The 25,289-nt window shown below is 39.1% G+C and overlaps 1 protein-coding gene across 7 annotated transcripts in view; it reads right to left on the bottom strand.

The window, feature by feature from the left end:
- Nucleotides 1-25,289, bottom strand: part of ZBTB20 (zinc finger and BTB domain containing 20) — a 397,155-nt gene that overhangs the window by 139,146 nt on the left and 232,720 nt on the right. For 6 of the 7 annotated variants that reach the window (XR_795317.3, XM_031556020.1, XM_031556022.1 and 3 more), the window contains one exon: nt 24,399-24,501. The gene's annotated coding sequence lies outside the window, so the exon portion shown is untranslated. Of the gene's footprint in view, nt 1-409; nt 14,784-24,398; nt 24,502-25,289 lie in introns of those variants that run through there. The other variant, XR_002118321.2, reaches the window with a different exon arrangement.

Genomic DNA, 25,289 nt, shown 5'->3' with positions numbered 1-25,289 from the left:
TTGACTCAAAACTGGTTATTCTGAAGACAGCCCTTGGTGTCATTTCCACTATCACTTTCTTGTTTTCTTTTTTTGTACTAAATACCATACGATGGAACATATCATGAAATGGAGCATCATCTGCGTGCCTACAACTAAGACTACTTGAGATTTTTCCAATAGAACATATGGCCATTGGAAGATGCCGATTTCTCAAAAGTGAAACACTGAAAACACAACAATTTCAATGACTTTCTTTTTTTTTAAGTAGAATGATCTACTACAATCAAGTAAATACTGCATCTCAATATTGCATCTTTTAGAGGAGTTTTTATTATTCAGATCGAATTAAAGAATAAAAAATAAAAATAGAAGTCAGAACAAATGCATTGAGCTTTTGATGAATATCAATTCTTTTTTTTTTTTTTGGATCAAAACCACAGGCACTTATGCCAGAAAAGAAAACAAAAAACAAACATGCTCTTCTTGTCTTCCCTCTCCCCAAATCCTACAACTCTCTGAAAACCTGAAAACTAATTATCTCAGTTCTGCATACATCCTAAAAGAAATAAAAATCAGTTCAGCTTTGTTATGCAAATGAAGTGGTATTCATGGAGATAGGTCTGCATTTCCTAAGTGCTGCAAAGGTACAGTGTTCCAGGACCATCTGGGGTGTGGTAAGAAGAGAAAATGACAAGGAACAAGTAGTATGGCTCAGTGAGCAGTTTTCTACTCAGGATATCCTGGCTAACTCCTATGCATACAGAAGGAACCAGTATCAGTGGAGCCCACTGTAGTCCTAAGGCTACAAATAATGAATGAAGCAGCATCAGTCAGTTTGTGGGCTGGGACAACGAGATGGGCTGAGAAGTGATGAATATTAAGGGAGATACTGAAGCTGCTGGATACATCAAGGTTACACTGCCTTTTTGCCCTAACCTGGGAAACTGGATCTGAAAAAACCTTGCTGGACTACATAGTCAAAGGATGAGAATGACACTCACTACACGCATTTCAGCATGGCCCAGGCTCCTAAGTGCCTGGATCAGCTCTTGATGGCTCTGTGTTTCCTAAAGCACTACTACAAAGTACATGCTTACTGATGTAGTTGGCACGAGAATTAAGATCAGTATTTCAAAACATGGGGGCATGGCAAATGCCATACAGAAATATAACCTGAGGTTAAATTCCAGAATACTAACCCCCAAATCTCCTCACTGATAATATGCTATGCCTCAAACCCTGCATTTGTCTAAGCAGTGTGGCTGCTGAAGAAGAAACATTACATTTTGCTCTGATTCCATGGGGGGAAAAAACCATCATTCCCATAGCAATCAGAAAATGAAAGATATAAGAGGACATAGTTCAGGCATGAGAAAACCTTACCCTAATTACTGATTACTAAAGTACCATAATGTGCTGGAGAAGAAAGGATTCCTGAGAACATCAGGACAGGACATTAGCAGATTAATATTAATCTCTAGAGTTCCAGATTCATTTCCTGTCCATGCTAATGTCCTGTTGATTACTGCAGAAAACAATCACACAAAAAAGTTCAATTATAAACAGGAGAAGAGACTTAAAATATTAACATTTTTGGAGCTTTCAACTAAATACGTATAATTAAATGAAAAGCTGGGTTAATGCAATGTTAAAGTTGAGATTTTAATTGTGCAAAGGGCATGGAGTTTGGCATCAAAGTTCATCAGTACAATTAATCATACTGGGTCAAATTCTGCTCTCGGTTACACTGGCATAAACTTAGAACATCTTTCTTTTATTAAGTAGAATTTTATTAGCATCATGCTAGCGTAAGGAAGATAGAAGTTGATTCCACTTCCTCTCAGTGCATGCGATACAGTATACAAGCCATACAATACAAAACACTACACACAGACACAAGACAAAGCACATGGAATTTAATTGCAGTCTGTGCAAAAGTTAAGTGCAAAAAAACCAAACAACACTGTCTTTTCAATCACATGAGACTTCATCATTTGTCAAATTAGTTCACACTGTTCAGGACATTGTCACAAAAAACCGTAGCCCGTGCCTGCCAGACAGCAGAAGTATATTGACTGCACTTTTGCACAAGCGATATCTGAATCTTCACAATGCACTAACGCCATAGCACAACCAAAGATGCACGTTCCAAAGATAGCCCCGCTTTTTCCCTCTAGCCTTGCACTGCACAGTTGAGTTGCATATGCACTCTGTCAAATATCCACTACAAGCACAAGGGATTGAGTTGTTTTCCCGTAGAGAAAGACACTAGACCAAAACCCTTTGCACCCATAAACAGTCCTGCTTCTGAGCTAAGCACAGTCAGCAAGCATGCTTCCCTGTGCTGAACTGCATGTCAACAAACCTCAGCTGAAGCCTGTCTGAAAATCCAGTATAAAATGTCCTCATTCTCTTTTAAAAGACAACATAAATTAAAACAGGAGAAAACAGAATAATAATGTACTTTATTGGAATAAGTAGGTCATCAAAAAATAAATGCGCCTACGTTTATTGGAACGTCTAGTCCTCATAAATGGCTTAATGGATTTTTTTCAAACTTACTGAAACATTATTCACCTCCGAGCTTAGAACAAGCTTGAGAAATTTCAGCCAAAAAGGTAATTGTTTCAGAAAGTTATAAACCACCAAAGACTGAGGCCTTACAATAAAAGTGCTGTCTCAACCATAACTACAATAAATGCAGCTAATGAATAAATGCGGTCTGGCAAGAACAAATAAAATTTGAAAAGCCTGAAATGGCCTGCACAAAATACAGGAAGGTAATCGAGTGAGTAAATGTCACAGGAAGGATTATCCTGCTTTCTGGAGACTTCTTCTCAGCAGAAGATTCAGTGAAGGACCTCAGGATCCCAAAGCAGTATAGCTACATTTTCAAGTGAAGAAAACCTCTCCCTCTGTTAAGGGCAGTTGTATCCAATGCCTGCAAGCAACAATGACGTACTGAAGCTCGTATATTACCACAATTACCCTGACTGGTAACCTTTAACTGAAATTGCGATAAGATCCTACCTTCTTTCTCTTCCAAAACCTCCCATGCTCAATGTGTACGAATCTACAAGTTCATACACACAGATATTGTATTCACAGTGGCAACTCTTCGTGTGGCAGCCCCATTAACTTCTATCTTAAACACCTTGAGATACATTTACATATCTGCAGCATTATTCTCTCCACACATCATGTCTTTGTGCTCTAGAACTGCACATCCAACAAAATGTACATTTGATAACATGGCAAATAAAAAAGAGAAGGAAGTTTCTAATTACTTGGTTTGGATATAAAAGAACACTGGTTTTAGAGGTTATAACTTCTGCCATATGATGCTCAGACAGATTTCTGGAGGATGAAGACTGCCCAGTTATTCCTACTAGATTAAGACCGTCCCCACTTTCAAATACCAAAACTGCTTTCAAACATCTTTATCGTCTGTGACATAGTCACAAGTCTCTGTTTATACGAATGCAGATGCAGTCTCAAAAGTTCTTTAGTAAAGAGTAGAATTATTTATAACCGGATTCAAATTTCTCCTATAAATAACCAGAAGGTGTGCATTTTCTAGTGTTATCTAGATACCACTACAATTTTCCTCCAACAATCTTACTTGAAAAATAAAATACTATGGAGAAATCATCAGAGAGAACTAATCTCATATAATTTTGGCTCAAGATATGTAGACAGAAAATGACAAGAAAAGCTTCCAAATGACCACTGACTCCGCCTTGGTAACCAGCCACATCCATACTTCAGCATGGCCTTTTGGTTCAGCTCTGGAACATGACACGTAAATTAAAACATGGCCAACCATGTCCTAAGGCACTGCCTGAGGAGGATTTGGCAAATGATGGGCATGTTGTTTCTTCCTCAGCTGCCTGGATTTCACAAAGTTTTCTGACAAAATAAACTATCAAAATCATACATATTCCCAATTCTGATGAACTATAAGTTGTTCAACTTGTGAAACTGCAAATGGAAGGGAATTAGAACTCAGTCTCACAGTTGATACTTATGCTTTCTAGACAGTGAGAGATCTGAATGAGGAAAAGATGAGAAGATTGCATCACTGGAATCCTTGTACCATCTCAGTCTTCACAAAAAGATGCTATTGAGGGCACTGGATCATCATTTCTTTATACCCATTCTGCTGAACTAAGTTCATTGCACAATAGGAAAGGAAGCAAACAACACAATAATCCACAATTGCCTTAATGAATGTTGCAATTGCAAACAGTGCCACAGTTATTTAAACATTAAACCATTACAGCTTTAGTTCAATCAAGGTCTTCCTTAAATCCTACCCCTAAGCAGCATTTTGCAGGTGTTTCACTAGCTAAAATCCCAAAAACTTCACCTCATATAATTAATCCCACCATACACTTGGTGTAAAATTCCACTCATCTCTTTCTGAATAAGTTTTATGGAGAATTGTGAGAGCTGGACTAACTGTCAAACAATGACAAGGAAGAACAGTAATTTAATTCTTATGTTGTGATCACACTTTCCCAAATCAAAGGTTTCCAAAACATTTTTCCTGCTGGTTTTCAGGGCGTTGAGTTGCCAAAAGTCTGATTCAAGGCGCACAGAACTCAGTGGGAATTTCTCTATCAATTCTAACAAGTTTTTATCTGGACCTTCTGAAAAATGACATTAAGTAAAAAGATATTTATGAAATCATTATATATTTCTCATTTCAATTCTTCTCTGCTTCTAAAGTGTGCTATCTAAATCACTTCCAAAACACTTCTCAAGTTACACAAATTCCTAAATTATTATAACAACATATCAAGTGTGTTGAATTCCTCTTCGTGGAACTGCAAGTACTTCTCCTATTTGGCACAGCTGTTCTGCTAGACAATCTCTGTACTTTATGCTTGACTTGCTGGAGTTAGGATATCTGAGCTTTCACAATTTGTAGATTCGTGTTTATCTCAGGTCTTCCTTTTCACAATTCAAAACTCCTGAAGACTGACACCTCTAACTGGGAGTTACTAATTTTAATTCAGTTTAAAAATCTGTGTTTTATGTTTAAGAATATCAACATCCCTATAGAAATATTAACCTACACAGGAATAAAGATCCTGCTTACATGAATTATCTCAAACCAAGGGCTGGATATTCTGCAAGTAAATTTAGTAGGCTTCAACTAAAATCTAAACAATCATTCTGGTTTTACAGCATCTAAAAAAGTGGCCAGACATTCTTTCTCGTTTCTTGATAAACTCTTTCTACAGCTTCTTTTTTATCATTTCCTTCTTGCTTGATACTTACAGTTATCTTTTCTCTACTGATATCACTAAAAGTACCGTTTGGAAGCACATAATAGACAAAATATAACATAAAGGAGAGCTGCAGTCACTAGCTTTTCTCTAAGCCTGGACTCATGACGTAAGTATCTTCTTCTGAGAGGCTGTTTATCAAGCCAAGCTGTGCTTACTGCAAAATGGCTGAAGTCTCCCTTGCAGCTGATTTGTCTGTTCAGTATTTCATTGTGAACGAGATGCCCGCCAAGCCTGCCATCCTTCAGGTTTATCTATTCCTCACTCAGAAAACAAGGCGTAATGACAGCATTTGTGCTGTTGTGGCTTACATTGCAACACTCATTCTACAAGATTTCTCTATGCTTTACAGTTGACATTTCTCATTTTTTTTACTGTCCTCTTATTTATGCCTTCTAACTCTTACTACTTGTATTCTGTCTTTCTCCTGGCTAGTTTCTAGAGTCAACTTCTCAGTGACCCAGGTTTCTTCAGTATGTTCCTAAGATATAAATCTTCCCTGCTGTACCACAACGTCCCTCTCCCCTCCCCCAGCAACTTCAACCAAAGCTGCCAAAAGGCCACTCCACTTTGGTTTCAAAGCAGCAGACTGGAGCCACATCATCACCCCCAGCATGCTTCCTACAGAAGTCTAAAGGGTATTCCAAAATCCTCTGGTGGGAGAGCCAGCAAGCCTTGGTAGTGATAACAAAGATCTTAAGAGGAACTGGTATAATCCAACATAACAGCAGGCAGCAAACAGAACTTGAAACATCCAGCGTCAATGGAACATACCTTAACTGGCTAAGGTGGTTTTGAAAATACCTTCAGGCAATCAGTCATACCTTTAAGCACCTACACAGTTTTGATAATCTGACATCTGACAACTAGATCCCTCCACTGCAGTGTCTCTGTCAATGGAAAAAGTGACAACACTTGTAGCCAAACACAACATAGGAAACATCATGTGGCCGACATTCACCTCTCATCCCAAATACTGAGGTGTGATCTAGAGAGTTACGGTAATACATGGCAATCCTCTGTCTGGTTCAAGGATCTGATCATCCCTGCATGCAAAACGCTGCTCTCAAGAACTAAGTGCAAACTATTTTGCTTTGGTAGAATGCAACGACGTTTGTGAACCTCCAGACACCACTGCCCCAGGCAAAATCCACATTCACTTCAACAGTTCAGAGGGTATTGTTCATTTGCTTTATTAAAGCATTTTTTCCAGTTGCAAAATATAGCAAATCTGAGAATGATGAAACATCTGTAGTCAGTCAGATGTCTGCGCACCACAAACAAGCAGAATGCTAGGCCATTTTGAAGCCCCATTTTGTGAACAAATCACTGCTCAGAAAATCTTTAGTGATGTTTAGGAAGTCACAAGACCTAAACAGGTTCTCCATCTCAGCAAACAAAGACAAAGCTTAACAACAAAGATTAGGCTGGATAAGCACATGGTTAAAACCAGTTAGAAATCATGTTGCTCTCCAGCTTAATTTGATTTTGCTCTCTGAAGTAACAGCACAAAGCTTTTTTCATACAGAGACCGGAACACTAGCTACCACTGAAGCACTGTGAGAGTGAAGCAACGTTCAGGAAAGCATCATCCTCTGAGCCTCTCTATTTATCCGACGAGGAGCAGGCAAAATGCTGCCATTAGCATTCGCTCAGCTCCAAAGACCTGGTTACATCGTGCCCACTGGCACTCCATAGCTCCCGGGAGGGAGGACTGTCTGTTTAACCAGCAGTGCCAGCCTCTTCCTACTCCCCTGTTCCTGCTGGCACCCCGAGGCAAGCATCTGGGAGCAAGCGCTGTCCCTCTCTGAAGCAGGTGCAACGATTGGTAGTCATCACTTTTGCTCCCCATGAGCCTGCAGAAGGCAGACAGAAAAGCCTGGAAATCCCTCCAGTAACCCTCCCAGGGGAGAATGAGAATTTAGCCAAGTGCACTTAAGACCAAAATTGTTGCAGAAAGGAGACACATACACTTGTTAAAATCTGTCTGCAACACTCTCTTCCGTCCTCCCCTTACTATGGACTGATCTGGATTTCTAAAGAGTATAATTATGTCTTGCACAATGATTATGAGCTTTGGGAGCTCTCAGAGAAAATTTCCTCACTGCACATGTGGCCACTGGCTGACATACCAAACACATATCACTCCATTTTTAATTTTATTTTTTTTTAACTCTGCATTTTGCTGGGAGAGAGGCCAAAGAGAAAGGACAGACATCCAAGCCCAAGGCCAGGTTCTACACTACACGGGTACTGGAGGCCAGAGGGAGAAGCCATAAGAATAATCTTTGCTCCCTAATGCTCCCATTTCTCTGTCTGCCTTCTTGCTATCCACAGCAGAATCTCTAATCTATCTGTCTATCACCAGCAGATCCTTTATCAAGAATGTATCACACTCCTCATTTGCCTCTTTGGTTACGTTTTCCCTTGAAAGGTTTACGAATAGATTCTGTCTTCCCTAGAGCAGATGCCCAGAATTAGTTGTATGCTCATGCAGTGATGCTAAAATTTACAATCATTATTAAGTTATCTGGTGGCCTTAAAAAAAAACACTGATGGGCAAAATGTTTACAGCAAAAACTACTGTGGTATGCTATCCTCCTTCCTAAGTAGGTCCTGATGGGCTAGGCATCAGCTTTGTCAAAGGGAGATGCCTTTGTACTGAGTACAATTAATATTTTTTAAAAAATTTTCCTGAATCAGACATTACTGCTCATGTGAAAATGGCATCGCTATACACCACAAATGATAGAGCCATTCAAAAATAAAAGATACTATTTCACCTGCATGCTGTGAAAATTTCCAGCCACCTGCGCTTGGTAAAATGGAAGGTATGTAAGAATAGCATCAGTCAGCTTGTTTGCCTGAGGGTAATGGACATCATCCTCTTTCCCATCCAAGTCACCATCTTTTCCATTTCCAAAGGGCCTCCAAAGATGAAAATGAACTTGACAATCATTCTGCAAGGCAAACTGATCCTGATTCTTCCAGTCACTTTGTAATTCACTGCAGATGGTGAGAGTGAGATGTTTACTGGCTGGCAGGTAATGAGCCTAGTTGCAGATAATAGTGATGGACGGGCAATCTTGCCTGCTGACAAGGAGGCAACTCTACATGGGCACATGGCATTCATCCATGACTTCATGTAAAAGGATAGCTGTGACAATGTACACAGGTTATAAACCACCATCCTCTGTTAATGTCAGCATGCGGCTATACTTAAGTCTTTCCAGTTCACATTTAAGTAGCGTAGAATTGATCCTGATTGCCCATGAAAGTAGAACAGCTTGATTTGTGACCTAATGTTTACTGTGCTATAAGAAGAAACTTGATCTGTTTAAACATCTAGATATTCCCTCTTCCCAGGTAATGCCATTCATCACAGCTGTCAGTGCTTCTTTTAAAAGAGAAATGACCCTCAGGCATAGAATAAAACTCTGTGGAAGAACTATGTATACTATTGCCAAAAGAAGAAATAGTTCCTTTTTTTCCTTTTTTTTTTTCCTCTGGGCTTGTACACACAACGTGAAAGCCCTACACACACAGAATTATAAGTCAGGATTTCCATTTCCCTTCCCATCCCCATACAAAGGAACTTGTATTAGAAACCTACATGTTGTCCTGATTTTATTTATCTCAGATATAAGGGTAGTGGATTTGGACAAGCTCAGGCAGTTGATGAGATACACTTAAGCAGCTGGTTTTGAGGGAAAATCAGAGAAATTCAGAAATGCAAGAGAAGACAAAGAAAAGCCCTAAAAAAGCCCTAACTCCATTTCCCTTCTCCTCCTAACTTTATGAAGTGAAAATAAAAAATCACATACTTAACCAAATGTCAGGGATGTCTTCTTTTTCCCACCAGAATAAATTTCTCTTGAAGAGGATATGGTCCAAATTAATAAAACACACATCTTAAAAAGATACTTGTTGTAACATACGTATAAATATACACACATTTAAACACAGGCAACAATTGGTCTTAGTTTTCCTATTCTGAGCTAAATATTCTTTCCCTCTGTCCCTGGTGAAATCTGATCACTTGTACTGTACCCGGGCATAAAAACTTGATAAACAATCCCAGTGCTATGAAAGTTTCATCCAAAACCTGTCTCTTCATAGATTCACTCCAGATATTCGTTCTACTTTAAAGACGCATACGATCATCACTTTGATCCTTTTTCCCTCAGCTCTATTAGGGGCACCATCTCTTCAGGGCTTGCAGCTTATAAAAAGACCACCATATTTTTGATATGCCTTTGATGTTGTCTTCCAAAACTATCTTTGATTTTTAAGTTCTGTTCAACTCTTTCACCATTAACCTTGATTTCACTTTGGAATTAATAGACCTATAGTTTCCTTGGAAGGCTAATTTAGAAATTCTGGCATTATTTCACTCCCACTTACTTGGAAAGGTAGGTGAAAAAGCATAAAAAGCTGACCAGTGTTGGAAAAAACTGAAGCTATAGACAAGCTAATATTTTTCTTGACTTTTCAAGCTTATAGCACAAATGAATGATTAAACTGCCAGCAAATGAAATGGTTCTGCACGATGGTAATGAACCACACAGACCCCTTTCTCTAGGTCACTGGTGACAAAAAGCTGTTACTAAAGGATGACTGCAGTAGGACTGTCATCTCAGTCCCATGCTTGAAGATAAGATCTCCTCCACACATGAGAGCTCCGTGCCTCTTCTTTTGACACTCATCAAAGAGACAGAAACTGAAAAGGTCAAAGGAACTACATTATTTGAAGTAAACTAGACACACAGGCAGTAGAACACTTACTCAAGAGGAGAAACTGGAGTTGTCTTTCAAGCGTCTTTAGTAGGCATTTTCAATTTTTAGCTTATTCTATTTGAGATTTACTCCTCCTCCCTAGGCATCACTAAATGTGACTGAAGATTCATCTTCACTGGGATAAAGAGACAGATGAAGGCTAAAAACAGGTCAGCCATACATGCACACACATACCCCCTAGGATTTATTTACATGCCCTAACCATGTTCAGGTGACATTTGGATACATTTCAGGTTCCTGAAAAAATATATTCTATCTATGGAAGTTGCATCTCAGTATGTCTTTACTCAAAGCTATCCCACTTTCCTCCCACTAACCCCTTTTCATTTCCTCTTCTTCAGAGAAAAAGCTTAAAGGATCTTTTCTCCTCTCATCACTTAATTGAAGCAGCTATAAATGGAGACGAATCCACTTAGGAAGTCCCTGCAGAAACTGGAATGTGCATACCTATCCTTTTCAGTATCCACATAGGTCATTCCTGAAGCCTGCTGCCTTTGCTAAGGTACTACTGGCACAGTTTATGTGTTAGTTCCCAAAAGCTTTTGTAATGCTACCACAAATATCATTCTGGGTTGACACTCCAACATTTAACCCTCGGGACACCCGGAGCTTCTGATAAGACCCTGCAACGAAAAAACCCAAATTCAGCTCATCAGATATCTGCTCCAACCCGCAATTTTTCCTAACACTTGTCACACTTGCTATCTGAAGCATCTTCGGCAGAGAAGCACAAGCTGGGTGCTACACGACCCGCTTACAGCACTTCTTGCCCTCTGCCACTTCAGTGCACGGTCTTACGCTGTAGCTTGGAGAGCTTCATCTGAAGCGCTATGCCTCTGCATAGTCCTATGGCCAGGCACGGTTCCTGCTGTATCACGCCTCTCCCAGCATCTTAGCCCTGCTGGAAAGCATTCAGCATTGAGAGGACCCGTCTTTATGCTGATAACACTAAAATATAAAATAATGCCAACAGCTGGTGCTACAAATGGCTTTTAAAAACGATGTTCATTCACTAAAATTCCTCTTGCTACTTTTGACATGAAACACGCAGTCTCTAATTATTCTGATCAAGACGGTGAAATACAAAAACAAACTTTAATTGTGTTTAACAGATATTTAATCAGGACTCACTGAACTACAGATTAAAGCTGAAATTCATAAACCATAATTACCCAATTGTCGCAAGCTTTTTGGTCCACATTCTGCTTCCGTCTGGGCGTCTGGCACTTTGCCCCGAATTTCTTTTAGTGTCTTCTCAGTTTCATTGCTGTTCATGTTTTCCAGCAGAGATTTAGCACAGATTATAAAATATCTGTTCTTGGCAACTTTATTAGTTGTTTTTTCTTACAAAGATTATATCCCACCTATCCTCCTGCTTGGGCTGAACAAACAGGCATACGCTGTGGGTTATTTCTTGCCACAAGCTGCCCTTTCCTCCTGCCAGAGTTCGTGCTTTTCACCTATTCTATTCAACTTTTAATTCCCTGACCATTGCCATGCTGCTAGAGCACCATCCAGATACTGCTGTGAGTGTGCTATCTCACGTATCTACTATGAATTATTTCTTCCCCTCTTCTTTCTCCAGAGTTAGAAGTGGGTGCAATATGGTTTCCTGATCTGGTGGGGCATTTCAATATGCTTGATGTCCTGTATTTGTATTTAAGGAGACATAATGAAAGATATACCTTTCCCATGGGAAGCAGAGAGTGGTGAGATATATGCTAACCACCAGTTCCTCAGTGAATTAAGTGCACAGGCTCAGACTGCCTCCTGAGAAAATTACAGACTGCCCTTTGGCATGGACAGGCTGATTGTGCCAGAGAAACAGAGTTGTCACAGTAATATTCTGAACTCCATGCATTATATGCAGGATTTGATGTAACCTATACAGGAAAGCAGTATTAATATCCAGTATGGTTTTTCTTTGTTGTTCTTGGTGGGTTGTTGGTTTTTTGTTTGTTTGTTTTTTAACCGCGATCCATGCTCCCAAGCACACACAACCTGGTGTTTTTCTAGGCAGAGTTTTCTAAGTCCTGAAGTTTTCATGCCTAATTACACTATACTGTACTTGAGCAGAAAAAGGAACGAACCTCAAAGATGAAAGTACTGTCCATTAAGATGGATAGATACATTTAGCATCCAGAATTGGTTAGAAAGTGGTACCCTATGATGTTTTGTGTGTGATCTTCTGCTTCATAAAGACATCTACACTATGTACTGCACACCTTTGACACCAAATTCCTTTTCATTTACACTACAGACTTCCAGGATTTGAAAAACAGTAAGTAGAGGAAGTGCTATTCAAAAAATTCAAAGACAGCTGGAAGATAAAGCTAGGAATATAGAAGCTTAATTGTGCTGCTACTGTACTGCACCAGAGGCACGTTCTGCACAAAGACAACACTGAACTTTCTGGAAACTGATGGAGTTTAGTTACATCTTGCATATCTGCTTATCTTCTTTTCACAAAGGTGTTCACATTGCTTCAAAAACGTATGACTCTTCAAACTCCTCTTACTCAAAGAAGACTCCCTGAAAAAAATCCTTCAAGGTCTCCGGTGCAGCACCGTCCTCATCAAGAATCATTCTCAAGACTTTGAAAGGGAAGGGTGGCCTTTAAGAAACAATTAAAGCAGCTTACCAAACTGCAGGTGAAACTGACAAACACCAAAGATAGGTTCTCATGCTGGCAATGGACATCATAGCCAGCCCACTCTGTGGTGGAGAAATATAGAACTCCTGATGGCTGGGCCAGCCTTTACTCTTCTTTAATTGCGGTATGAGTAATGGGAGGGATATGAAAAGATGATGCTGTGGAAACAGTGGATCTCAGTCCTCTCTTAAAGATGCAATAAGGAGTGAGCTTAGAAAAAAAAATGGGATGTCCTTCCATGCATATCTGTAATTGCTTTTTCTCTTAATAGCAGGAGCATTCTTGGGGAATTCTGAGTCTGGGAGAAGATATGTGCATTTGTCTCCCACTGTTATTCATAAAGTTGAAACATTTTTCTTTATTACCCTGACAAAATCTGTAAGAAAAGAAGCTAAAGCTTTTTTATCTATTTCCCTGGACCTGTTATCCACTAATACACAAAACATACATGGATTTTTTTCCACATCTTTCTGTCCTTTTTCATTACCAAAACCAGTATTTCATACATTTATCACCAGTATTTTGCCTAGTTTCACTTCCACCTCTTTTGAAGAGTCAGACATCTCGGTTCCTATCGAGTTAGTCACACACGTTCCTTCAAAAACCCCTCTACAGCAAGTCTGAAACAAGCAATAGCATAGTGCCTCAGCAATCACTGATGCATGTATATCAAGACTTCCTTTTTGTTTGTTTTTGAAGCCTCCCCTAAAGCCTTCACGACTTGACTGACTTCAATGTCTGTGCAAGAACCTTTATCTTACACTTCAGAGCAATCAGATACCAGACTGGGAAGACAGAGAGAGACAGAGAGCTATGGAGAAATCTGTTATTTTTTCTCTTTCCCTGTTTCTTCTCCTACCTAACAGAGATTAAGTCTTTCTGTCAGACTCACACTCTGGTCCAGTCACAGTTAGATATTTGTATCTCATGTATTAGTCTGATGAGAACACATGCTACAGGACAGCTGATGGTTTCCTAGAGAAGGCAAGCTTGATTTTTCACAAATAAATTGTTCTGCTGTTTGGCACAATTGTTTGTCCAAGACTTTCAAGCTCTATATTTAAATGATGATAAAGAAATTGCTACATGGTGTTAGCGTCATTCCTCATTCAGACTGCTCCTCTGAAAACAGCCTACAGCCTTTGAGATGCAAAATGTACTGTTTTAATGTAGCCAAGGTCCCTCTTTGCTACATTGCTAAATCTATTTAGCAGATTCTTCCTGGTATAATCTGTCCCCAGACCTGCGGAAGCTCAGTGATTTTAAGTGTTTTAAACTAATGATAATGGTTAGTGCTGAGAACAGATGTACCTGGCTGTGGTGCGATCTATTCTATTAGGCTGTTAGGAGCTGTGTATTCATATTGACTCACCATTTTATGTCTATTTTCAAGGTGTGATGGCTGCATGGGGTGTAGTCTGTGTTTTCCCCTGACATACAATCTATTACCATATGTGTATTGTGTGATACATGGCGACTGCAAGAAGAGAGAGATGGAGAACATCTGTACGTTTGATGCCTTATGAAGATTTTGTATGTCTATTCTAGCTGCCCATCAGCAAGATTAAAAGAAGCAGTTGTATATGCCTGCCTTCACACTAGACCATAACTCAGGGAATTGCTGCACATCTTAGATGCGTGTGTAGAGAATTTGAAGACTATGCTAAGTACCGTAGAAGTTTACTTTCCCTCTTTGGAAGGCACTGTGCATGAGAGAATTCCCTAGAACTGATGGCTGTATTGATAATGTGCTAAGTGAAAACTGTTCTACTATTCTATATCCAAAACACAACAGAGTGTAAAACCCTTCAGTTGCATCAATAAACTGTGCTTCACTTCAGGACAATTAAGTGAAATTTCCACAGTGGATTATTTTCCTGGTCATATTACAGGATAGGTGCTGCCATTCACAAACATCTGCTACTGCTGCCTTCTGGGGAGAATACAGGATTTGGGCAGGTCTTGCACCTTCAGGTCTCACCTCAGTCCTACAGCACATAAGCAAACTCTTCTTGCTACCACGGAATGTACCAGTGACTATGCATGCAGTCATTTCCCTGTAAGAATTCAAAAAGTAGACACGAGTGAAAAACTGTGTGAGGCTCTAGCAGACTCACCATCTTCATCCTGATAAAAAAAATAAATGGAGCTTTCACAAGGAAGATCCAACAAGGTGAAAACCCACGGCCATTTAAGCAACAAAAACATGGACAAGCTGAGAGAGATATAAACAGCAGACATGACTCTGGATGTGAATGGAGACGTGTAAATTACTACCCTGATTTGGAAAGATTAACTGTAGGTGTCAGTGCAGCTTAGATCGCACCACACTGGGCCAGCATGCCATCAGTTCAATTTCTGATCCACCTTTTCAGCGAGTGACTCAGTTCTTATCTTGTATGGCAGCACAACTGTGCTGCAGACTAAATTCAGGAGCCTCTTTGTTGCTTCGGCCATTTTGACTAAGGCAGGCACTAGGTTTAAGCCTAGAGCTCCAGCTCTCTTCATCAAAGAATCACAAAAGTATAGAAAAGAATTAATTTTCACTTAAACACAAAGAATTTTGGTCTATGGGTGCAAGGAAAAAATTAAAAAGGAAGAAAGTACAAGTGAGATGTAATGATATGTTCTCCCTTCACTAAACAATATTCTGGGCATTTTGTCTCTGTCTGCAGGAATTCTTACAAAAAGGACATTCTTACAAAAACACTGTAGGTTTACCCAGGCTTTTGCTTCAGAAAGCAGATAATTCCAATGGAAAGTCAGAACATAAAGACAAATTCTAATTTCTGATGTGTGAGGCTCTGCCTATACTTGAATTTGTGTTTCCATCTCCTTCTCACCAAGTCCACCCACCATGGAGGTCAATTCACCTTCTGCAGCCTCACAAAACATATGCCATAAACATCCTTACATTTTCCCAAATCCTTCTTAAAGTGTTCTTTCCTCTGTCAGGGCTTTATAAAGATACGTGAGGAAGAGGCTACGTATCTGACATTTAATAAGAATCTCAAAGATAACATACAAAAAGCACATTAAGAATTTCTTAATGGCAATCAATGGACTGCTTGTCCAGGAGATTGCTCTCTGAGGCTGGCATCTCTGCTTCTGTAGATGCCACGATTTCTCTCTTATATTTTACGTTCTAGCTAATAAGGTCCTTTTTTTTTTCTTCTTTTTTTTTTTTTTAAGTCACGGAAGGAAAATGTTCTTGGAAATCATCTTTTGATAGAATTGGATTCCTTAATTAAAAAATAAATAAAAATTTGGATTCTTAAATACTGGGACATGATATTATAACAACTCATCTTGTTGTTATAATACTCATCAAAATCAGATTTTAAAGACAAATTTCTTGCTATGCAGTTCAGAAATTCCCGTGGCTTTGGTTTTAAATGGAAATTGATGTTGATATTATTTAAGTTCAAGACACAAAACATAACATGAGAAGAACCAAAAATGCTTTCTTAATGCATGGGACACAAGTAGGACCACTAGAGTGGTGTAACAATACTTACTGATGTTACCTGTGTGTACTGGCTGCACACACTCTTTCAATAGATGCAGTGCACCGTGCAATTACGGTACTTTTTAAAGCAAGCAATAATAATGGTAAGAGGAGAAATCACTTGGAAACTATAAAATTCATTACCGTAGAATCATAGAACAGAATCACAGAATCCTCAGAGTTGGAAGGTACCTTTAAAGGTCATCTAGTCCAACTCCTCTGCAATGAACAGGGACATGCACAGCTAGATCAGGTTGCTCAGAACACCATCTAGCCTGACCTTGAAAGTCTCCTGGGATGGGGCATCTACCAGCTCTCTGGGCAATCTGTTCCAGTGCTTCACCAGTCTCACTGTAAAAGACTTATTCCTTACTTCCAACCTAAAGGCTAGGGAAGGAGCACAGAGCCAATAAAAAGCAGCTGTGGGAGTGATCTCAGCTGAGCCAACACCATGCATCTCCCTGCCTTCTCTCCTCCACTGAGTCACTGCTAAGCCCAATGGTACCTCCAGCTCACACATCTGCAGGAGAAATACCCTGTATGAGGGATGGCATGGAGTTATTTTGGGTAGAGCAGCAGCTAAGGGGACACATGGGAGAGGTGGCAAGAGGCAAAGGGGCTGGCTTTGGGGAAAGTCAAAAGATGCACAGAGATACTCTGCTACAGCTCCCTGCACAGAGCCTCAGCAGCTGCTGCAGCTTCACTGGTGCAGAAATGCAGAGAGATGAGACTCTCACCAAGCCAGAAACCTCAGCCCATAGGGAAAGGGTGGTGAGTACAAAGCATGAAATGGCAACAGAAGAGCTATGAGAAATACAGGTGTTTTCTACCCCAAGGAAAGGGCAGAGCAGATCTTTCTTAGAGTTCTTTAAAACGTATTAGAAATGAGATCACACTGGAAGGTAATGAGGCAAAAATTGCAAGGGGAAACAGGAATGCTGACATCAGAGACAAGTCAGGACCCGGTCACAAATGACAAATAGGCAACGCATGGCACAAAAGGTATACTACAGCTGGGAGGATACCTGAAAATCTGCCTTCTGCCCCTTTTGCAGGTAACCATGCCATCAGTGTGGCCAGAACTCCACTGAAGCAAATACAGATCAGGGAAGGGCAGCAGGAACTGAAAAGAGGGTGACGCTCCCTGACTGTAGGACAGAGAGGATGCTGCTGTTCTGTTAAACAAATAATAATTTTTTCTGCAACCAGAAAGGAAATGGGAAGATGGCAGAAATCTATTTGGCCATGTTGCAGAGAGGAAAGTATTAATTATAGTCTAGTAGCAATCTTTACTCTCATAACAATCTTGTCGAGCCTACAGTTCTGGAGAAGTTTCGCATGAGGGGAAGGGAAAAATCCCTAATTCTTAAAAACAACACCAGCTTATGCCTTCTGGTTTTGGCCTGAACCCACTACCCACAACAGAAACCTTTCAACAGAAGGCAGTAAGGAATTCTCATGGAAAAGGCACAAGACCAAGACCCACATTTCCAGTAAAAACTGCCCTTTTTTCTCCTCCTCCCAATCTCAGTGCTCCCAAGAGATACAATGAAAATGGAAGATTGTTGGGATTTCTATAAGAAGATTTGGCAGGTTTTTCGTATTTGTTGAGACTGCAAGATATAATTTGAATTTGGGGCTTGCCTCTCTCTCACTAAAAAGAAGAATGAGTTATTTGTTCTCTGAATAAGTATTTGTTATTAGTGGATCAGACATGGATAAGGTATATTATTACAACCATGTTTGTTAGGTATGATTTACATTGTTTGCTGCATATCATCTTAGGCTGTCTTAATTTTGTTATACTTTAAGGGGGTTTTGTTTGATTTTATGCATTTAGTCACAGTTGGTTGTGTTTTGAACTTTGAAAAAAATTAATACAAAGGAAATTAAAAAAGAAAAAGAAAATATTTTCAAAATGATGTGGAAATCAAATCTATCCCTCAGTAATTTGATTTGTAGGAAATGGAGAGCAAAGCATTACAAAGCATTACAAACAGAATGCCTTGAAGTGCATCATAATTACTTACATGTGCAAATACATTGTCTAGGTTTAGGCATTCAGTTAATAATAGTCATAATAATTCTATGCCCTTGCACAGGGTCTTTCATCCAAGCGTCTCAAGGTTTGTGTAAACAACTGCTAACTGATGCTTGGCTACTTGCAAGTTCTCTGCTGCTCATGGGGATGGAGAATTAGGCACAAAAATTCTCCAAGGTCAAGGATAAACAATGACTTGGTGTCAAGGCATGAGAGAGGGTTTTCTACCTGTAGGTGGATCAGTGATACATAAATTAGCATCTGATCTTGAGTTCCTACAATGTAATGGCACCCTAAGAATGAACAAGTACAACAAATGTGCAGTTCAGATCTTTTGTTCCACAAAACTTAAAGGCTGAGTTGGCATAAATCAGATCTATGGCAAAGCCTTGGTAGAACTCCAGTATATATAAAAATATACCAGTAGTCTGTATTAAAGCACAAAAACTGATGAATTTGCCTTCTTTGGAACTCTTTACAACATAAATGGTTGCTATCTGAGGCTCCACAAATGGTTTTCAGACCATGTATCATATATCGAAGCCTGGGCTGAACGTTGAACAAATCTAGAAGAAAGGTATCCTATTAAGTTCAGTTTTGGCAGAAAAGTTTAAAAAAAAAAGCAATTATCTGATGCTTTGAGATTATTCTTATTTTGATCTCTAAAATTTTGAATACCTGAAACTCATAACAAAACTCTGTCTCCATGTTACATCAAAGCACTTCCACAGCTCCTGACAAGAAATGCTGAATTTCACATTCATACTCTTCTGCTGTTTACTTCCATGCCACATTGTTGCTGTACAGCTGTGTTGGCCTCTTCCAAGGCCGGGAGAGGAACCCACGGTTTCCGTACTGCAGACCTTTTGCTCCTTGCTAGCCAGAACTCCATCCCTCATTCACTACAACATGTTTTCATGCTTCAGTAAATGACCAAACCCCAAGACTGCCAATTTTTGCTGTTTCATTTAGCCATGCCATAATGCTAATGCTTTAAAGTACTAGCTGCTGAAATAGACATAAATGCCATTATGCAGTTACTGACCCACGTAGGTACACAACTGCCTGTTCTAAGGATTTGACATTAACGCATCCAATTTTTGTTCAGCCTATATTTTAGTGCTCTGTGTAGCCATGACAAGGAAATGTTTCTCTATACTTTTCCATTACCTGTTATGCTTTACACAAATAAAAACAGCGGATATTATTTATTTGTCTGGCTGACTGACAAAGCCAGGCATCAAAGCATCATTCTGGTGTCACATACTTCAACACTCTAATCTTTCAGAACTTGTAAAGCAATCTCTTACGGCGCTTTGTGGGCTGTGAGATCACCCTGACAAACTGTGATAATGTTGGCAATCTCCAAATGGGTGTTCATTTGCAATCTTACTACAGAGGAATTGCTACACTTCCAAATTTGAGGGCTTGACATAATCTGTCTCCACAAAGCTGTCGGGGTCTATTGTAAGGTGGTCTGTGACCCAGGGATTTTATGGGGTTAACATCTATCTCCAGTGCAACTTAATTGTAAGCATGGAATTACCTAGAGTACAATTTTACCTATTTTTGTATTCTTTCTCTTTATGCAAAATAGCCCTTATTTGTATGTACACAGACAGCATATCTGAGTTAGGTGGGGGGGACTGCTCCTAAAAACCATGACCTCTTGCATGCAGTTCACACGAGACTCTCTGCTCCCTTCATCACGCTCTGTGGCTGAGAAATGAGGCAAATGTCAGGTCAAGCGACACAGCTATTGCCATCATCTCTTCCTTTCCGTATGCTCCCAGTACTGGCAGTCTCTGGGCTGCCATCCACAGGATATCCACAATTATGGCCCAGATTGAGGGAGGGGTAGAGAAACGATGGTGCTCTGCCAAGTGTGTCAGAACCTGAACTTGATCCATTTTCATATTAAAGCTGGGGACTGCGGGACAACACCATGTTCTCTATAATCCGTCTGAGGAAAGGAAAATAAATTATCACCACAAAAAAAGTCAGAGTTAGAGCAGACCTAACATAAATAACTATTTTATATTTGCCTCTGAACTTTAACCAAAGAAATATGCTGTCTTGATGCTGAAGGAAGATTTTTAGCATGCCATAGGATGGTTAAGTGCCACAAGAAAAAGTGAGACAGAGAGTCTGTCTTTATCATATTTATGAGGGTTACAAAACTGCTAGAGAGGTAATTTAATTTGGAAATTACTTAGGAGTCCTTTATAAAAGCAGGGAATGTGGGATGGAAATAGAAAACTAAAAAAAAAAAAAGTACATCCAGTGTTTCAAAATACATAGGCACAATAGCCTTTCCCTGCTATCATCCCCTGAGGCAAATTTAACAGCTCTGCTGCTCCTCACAGTTAACAGAGGATGTTCCTCGAATCCTGCTCTGGATGCTGGCTGGCCATTGCAGCCCTGCCACATTTGGACAAAAACCCGTGACAGGGCACGGATGTCCCTCATCCGTGCAGTGCTGGTGCACAGCCTTAACCTTAGGCACTGGTTTGAATATTTTTCTGAATTAACGTGAGGATATTTTGCTGTCTTTAGTGCATTTTTACCAAAGGAATTCCTTTCCTTGGATTATTCTATATAATCAAAACATAAATTATTAAAGATTTACTGTGCATAATTTTATCCCCATTTAAACTATTTTCTGCATTTTATTCTCTGTAGAAAAGGAAACTTACTGTCATTTTCCAACCTAAGAATAAGTACCTCGCTGCAGTGTAACTGAAGATTTTTTAAAATCCATATAAATTCCAAACTTGTATTTGGCCCTAAATTACAGCAAACTACCTTCTGCTCTTGTCAGTAAATTGCTGACTGTTTTCACAAGGATCTGTACACTCTCACGTCTCCTTTGCCCTTCAGAAAAGTGAGTACAGCCTTGGAAGGAAAAGGTAGTTTTAATGTGTGTATTATCTTAGTGAAGTCAGTAGACTGAGTAGATACAAAAATGGGGTGGAACAAGCAGCCAACCAAAAGATCCACGGGCTTCAAAATGTTGATACCAATGCTGCAGATGAGACAGTCCTGAAATGGTATGGAAAATGGTATATGCTTTGCCTTCCTACAACATACTGCACAGTCTGGTAGTCAATGTTTCTACTCTAGAATAAGCTGGAATTGGTGAGTACACTTCAATACTAGTTATTATTTGACTCTTTTCTACAATAATCTATATTTTTAAAAAAGGAAAAGCTAGTGCCACTTTAGAAGCTTTTTGTTAAACACAGCTGAATTACAATGTTTCTCCTAATTATTTATGTTTTCAAATATTTTTAATACTGACAATAAGTTGCTATATATTCAAAATTATTTAAAAAATAAAGAAAACAAACTATAGCTGGTAGCTCAATACTTATAGAGGGAAGTCAACAAAAACATATTAAATTTACCATAAACAAGAGGTTTTATACCATGACAGCAAATTTTAATGTAATTCATTTGTCATATAAATTACGTCCATGGGGAGGTCCTATGAAATTAATTAGGTCAGAGAGAGAAGGAAAACAAATCAAAAACTTCTCCAAATTCCAAATAATAGGTTTTAAAGATAGCTGTATCAACAATATCATTAGAAAGTTCTTCCCTCCTCTGCCTCTCTTTTTCTTTCCCAGAGACCAAAATCATCAGATTGAGAATCATCTTTCCCTACCAAGAAGGAAGGAAATTGTACAGGTCCAAGTACACAACATTTCTGAAGTGAAAAGCTTTGCATGCAGCTCTGTCTTTCCAAACTACAAACTCCCTGCAAGATTTCAGAAACATAATTTAGTAAGGACATTCATTGTGTCAATGTGGCTTTTAAGCACAAAGCTGCAATTGCAAAATCTGGGCATGATGCGTTCACAGAAGAGCAAAGGGCAGAGAAAAACAATAAGAATTTTAGATGAATTTTAATTCTGCTCAAACTCACCCTGAAATCAAAACTCTGAAGTTTTGTCTGTCCATCAGTTTTTCTAGAATTTATATAAAAAAGAATTTGTCCTTGTACTTTTCCAGTACCACTCTAGCTTCATTTAGTGAAAGAAACAAGACTTAGCTTTTTTCACTCTTCTTAACACAGCTCACTGAATAGGAGGTGTTGATACATATACACAAAATCTAGCATATTTTCTGATCCCGTTCTGAACACAGATCAGATTTTGCTCTTACGGCTGCCTGTGCAACATTCTGGGAAGACTGAAGTTATAAGGACACAACAGGAAGATGACAAAATGCAGGGGAGTAACAAACAGCTGATGGTGCTTGATCATAATTGATATTAACATACCATGCACTAGTGGATATCTCCAAAGTGCAGATTTCATTTGGATCATGTGAGGCCATGAGATCACATTTCTGCCAGCCCTTCCATGTTTTTAACGATAGCAGTGGGGGACACAAGATACCAAATAAAGTATGCAGTTTGCAAGCATGAAGTCAAAGCATCAAAACGTTTTCAAAAACTGCATGAGAAAGAATGCATTTATAATGGATCTGTGCTTTATGTTTTGAGGTGGCAGAGTTCTCGATCTTGCAGAAAGTTCCTAAAGCTCGATTTACTACATTGTCAAATACAGCCTAAGGGAACAATCTGACTTACAGCATCTTTATGACTGGTGATGAAAGAACCCCGCTTCACTTTTAGATCCCGAGTTTGGCTCAAGATAGTGCAGCAGGGAACAGAACATCTTTTATTTTATGCTGGATGTTCACAGTGTTCCCCTTCAGCACAGAATTAGGTTTTACTACATGGAATTCTCACAGAGTTCACTGTTGATTAGAATTCACACCTTTAGATTTTGGGGATATACTTCACATCCTTCATTATTACTGCTGCTGAAGACATGTATTACAGTGTCCTCTTATCGTTGTAGCATCAGAAATGGAAATCTTTAGGAAAATTGGAAAAAAAAAAATGTATTTAACCAGGTTTCAGAATATCTTATTCAGCTTTGGATGGGCTTCAGAGCACGGTAACCACATTAATTGGATATTATATGGACAGCCAAGGGTAACTCCGTTACTATGCAGCTTTTACTGTTGTCATGTTGTTTCAAAACACTTTTCATGTCATAAATACATACGAAAGCACTGCATGACACTGGACAACGCTGCAGATCCATGGGAAATAACTGTTGCACAAGCAAGGAACAGTCTGCACAAATATAAATAGCATGGCTCTAGTCTGCTCTAAATTACATTTATTCATGGAAGTCAACTAGTACTACTAGTAGAACAGAATAGATAAGAGGATACAAAAATATAAAATATGGTACTGCTGTACAATTATCCTTGGGCCAAAGCCTGTCAATCTGCCATCATTTACATTCTCCCACTTTCTCAGTACGGCTTTACAGGAAATAAGAAAAATAAGAATATCTGGTATTTCCAGTTTTATCATGCACTGGAGGACACACGCCCAAGAACATATGGACATAAATGTGTCAGTATCCTACATCACTTTTATTTCAAAAATGTTATTAATTTTTGTGGGTGGAGTCCAAAATTTTAATGCCATATTAACAAACAGTGGCTGTTTTTGCAAAGCACGGTTCAGAAGGAGCATTTGTATAGCACTCCAAGGATAACATTTTAACTCAATTTGAAATGATTTTCTGAATTGTAGTGCTCTTAAAAGGTAAGTATTGCTACTACTGACAGAGTATTTCACAGTTTTCATTTTCACAGTTTCACCATACACCTCACTTCTGACCACCAAGATACGAAGCAGATCTGGACTCTCCATACACAGAATTTTAAATGAATCTCCTTTCACTTCACCATGTAGAGCGTATTACTTCAGGATTGGTACTTTCAGTATTAGTCTCAATTATATGAGCGATGAACGCTACTCCAGTCAAAAAGCAAGACCAAGATGATAAAAGTCTTTGTCTAACAACCTAAATTTCAGTCCAAACACTCCCAATCAACTTAGCTTCTTCACCAAAAACACTAGGTACAGACAGATACTGTGGTTATTTGCCACACAAATGTTCCAAGTGGATACAGTGAAAATTGAATTGCCAAAGGGCTTTTCTGCAGTGAATTAACAGGTGGTTTGGCATTGAAATTTCTACCTGTTAGTGGTTTTCATCTTTGGTTTCAAGACAGAAAATGGGATGATACCTTTCAAAGCTGCATCTCAATCCGACTGTACGAAGAGTAAGGTTTCATTCCAACCAAATCTCTCTCTCTCTCTTGTGGAGTTGAGGAAAACTGCCAACCACTGCTGCTCTTGCCATCAACGCGCCATGTAGATGTTAAGAAAAGGCAAAGTAAAGGGAAAGAAAAAAAAGAAAAAATATAAGTTTTACATAAACAACAAGCTACGCATAATGACTACATTTGAGGACAACAAAATAAAAAGCATTGGCTTCAGTACGAGGAAATAAATACATTAAACCTTGGAATAGCTTCAGCTGTGAGTTATTGGATATGGAGAATATGTCTCTAAAATCAGCTTCAAAGGATACAATATTTTGAAAACATATGATAAACCTAGAGGGACAACATTAGAGAAACATACCTATTGTAGCATCAAATGCATTACGCTATTACTCATAAAGGTTAAGTCCCTTTAAATACCCTGTAATGCAGGGTATACTTACAACATATGTTCTTGCCTGCAAATAGCCCAGGGTGCTAGAGGTGGTGTTTGTTTTTTGTTTTTTAAAGCCTTCTACATGGGCCTAACACTGCCTTTGTTGAAGGTAGTGTTAACATGCATCAAATGCAGTGGGAATCAAATGTAGTTAACTGCATATTTTGAAAAATCACAGCCAATATGTTCATCTGATGCCATCACTTTCTGAGGACAAGTGTAGGCTATGGAATAGCACAAGTGATAAGGAGCAGTAGTCTCAAGTAAACTTTTCAGAACCAAGGAAGCTTGTTTCATTTCAGGAGAACTTTTTTAATGGATAATTGGAAATGTGCATCTTCAAAACAGTAGTAAAGAGTAAGTAAAAGACTGCCAAGATAACCCTACAGTGATAGAATTTTCAACACTGTTTCATA

This window comes from Meleagris gallopavo, chromosome 1 (genome assembly GCF_000146605.3).
Source record: "Meleagris gallopavo isolate NT-WF06-2002-E0010 breed Aviagen turkey brand Nicholas breeding stock chromosome 1, Turkey_5.1, whole genome shotgun sequence".
NCBI lineage: Eukaryota > Metazoa > Chordata > Aves > Galliformes > Phasianidae > Meleagris > Meleagris gallopavo.
The sequence above is the reverse complement of the archived record's forward strand: the minus strand, read 5'-3'. Positions and strand labels throughout refer to the sequence as shown.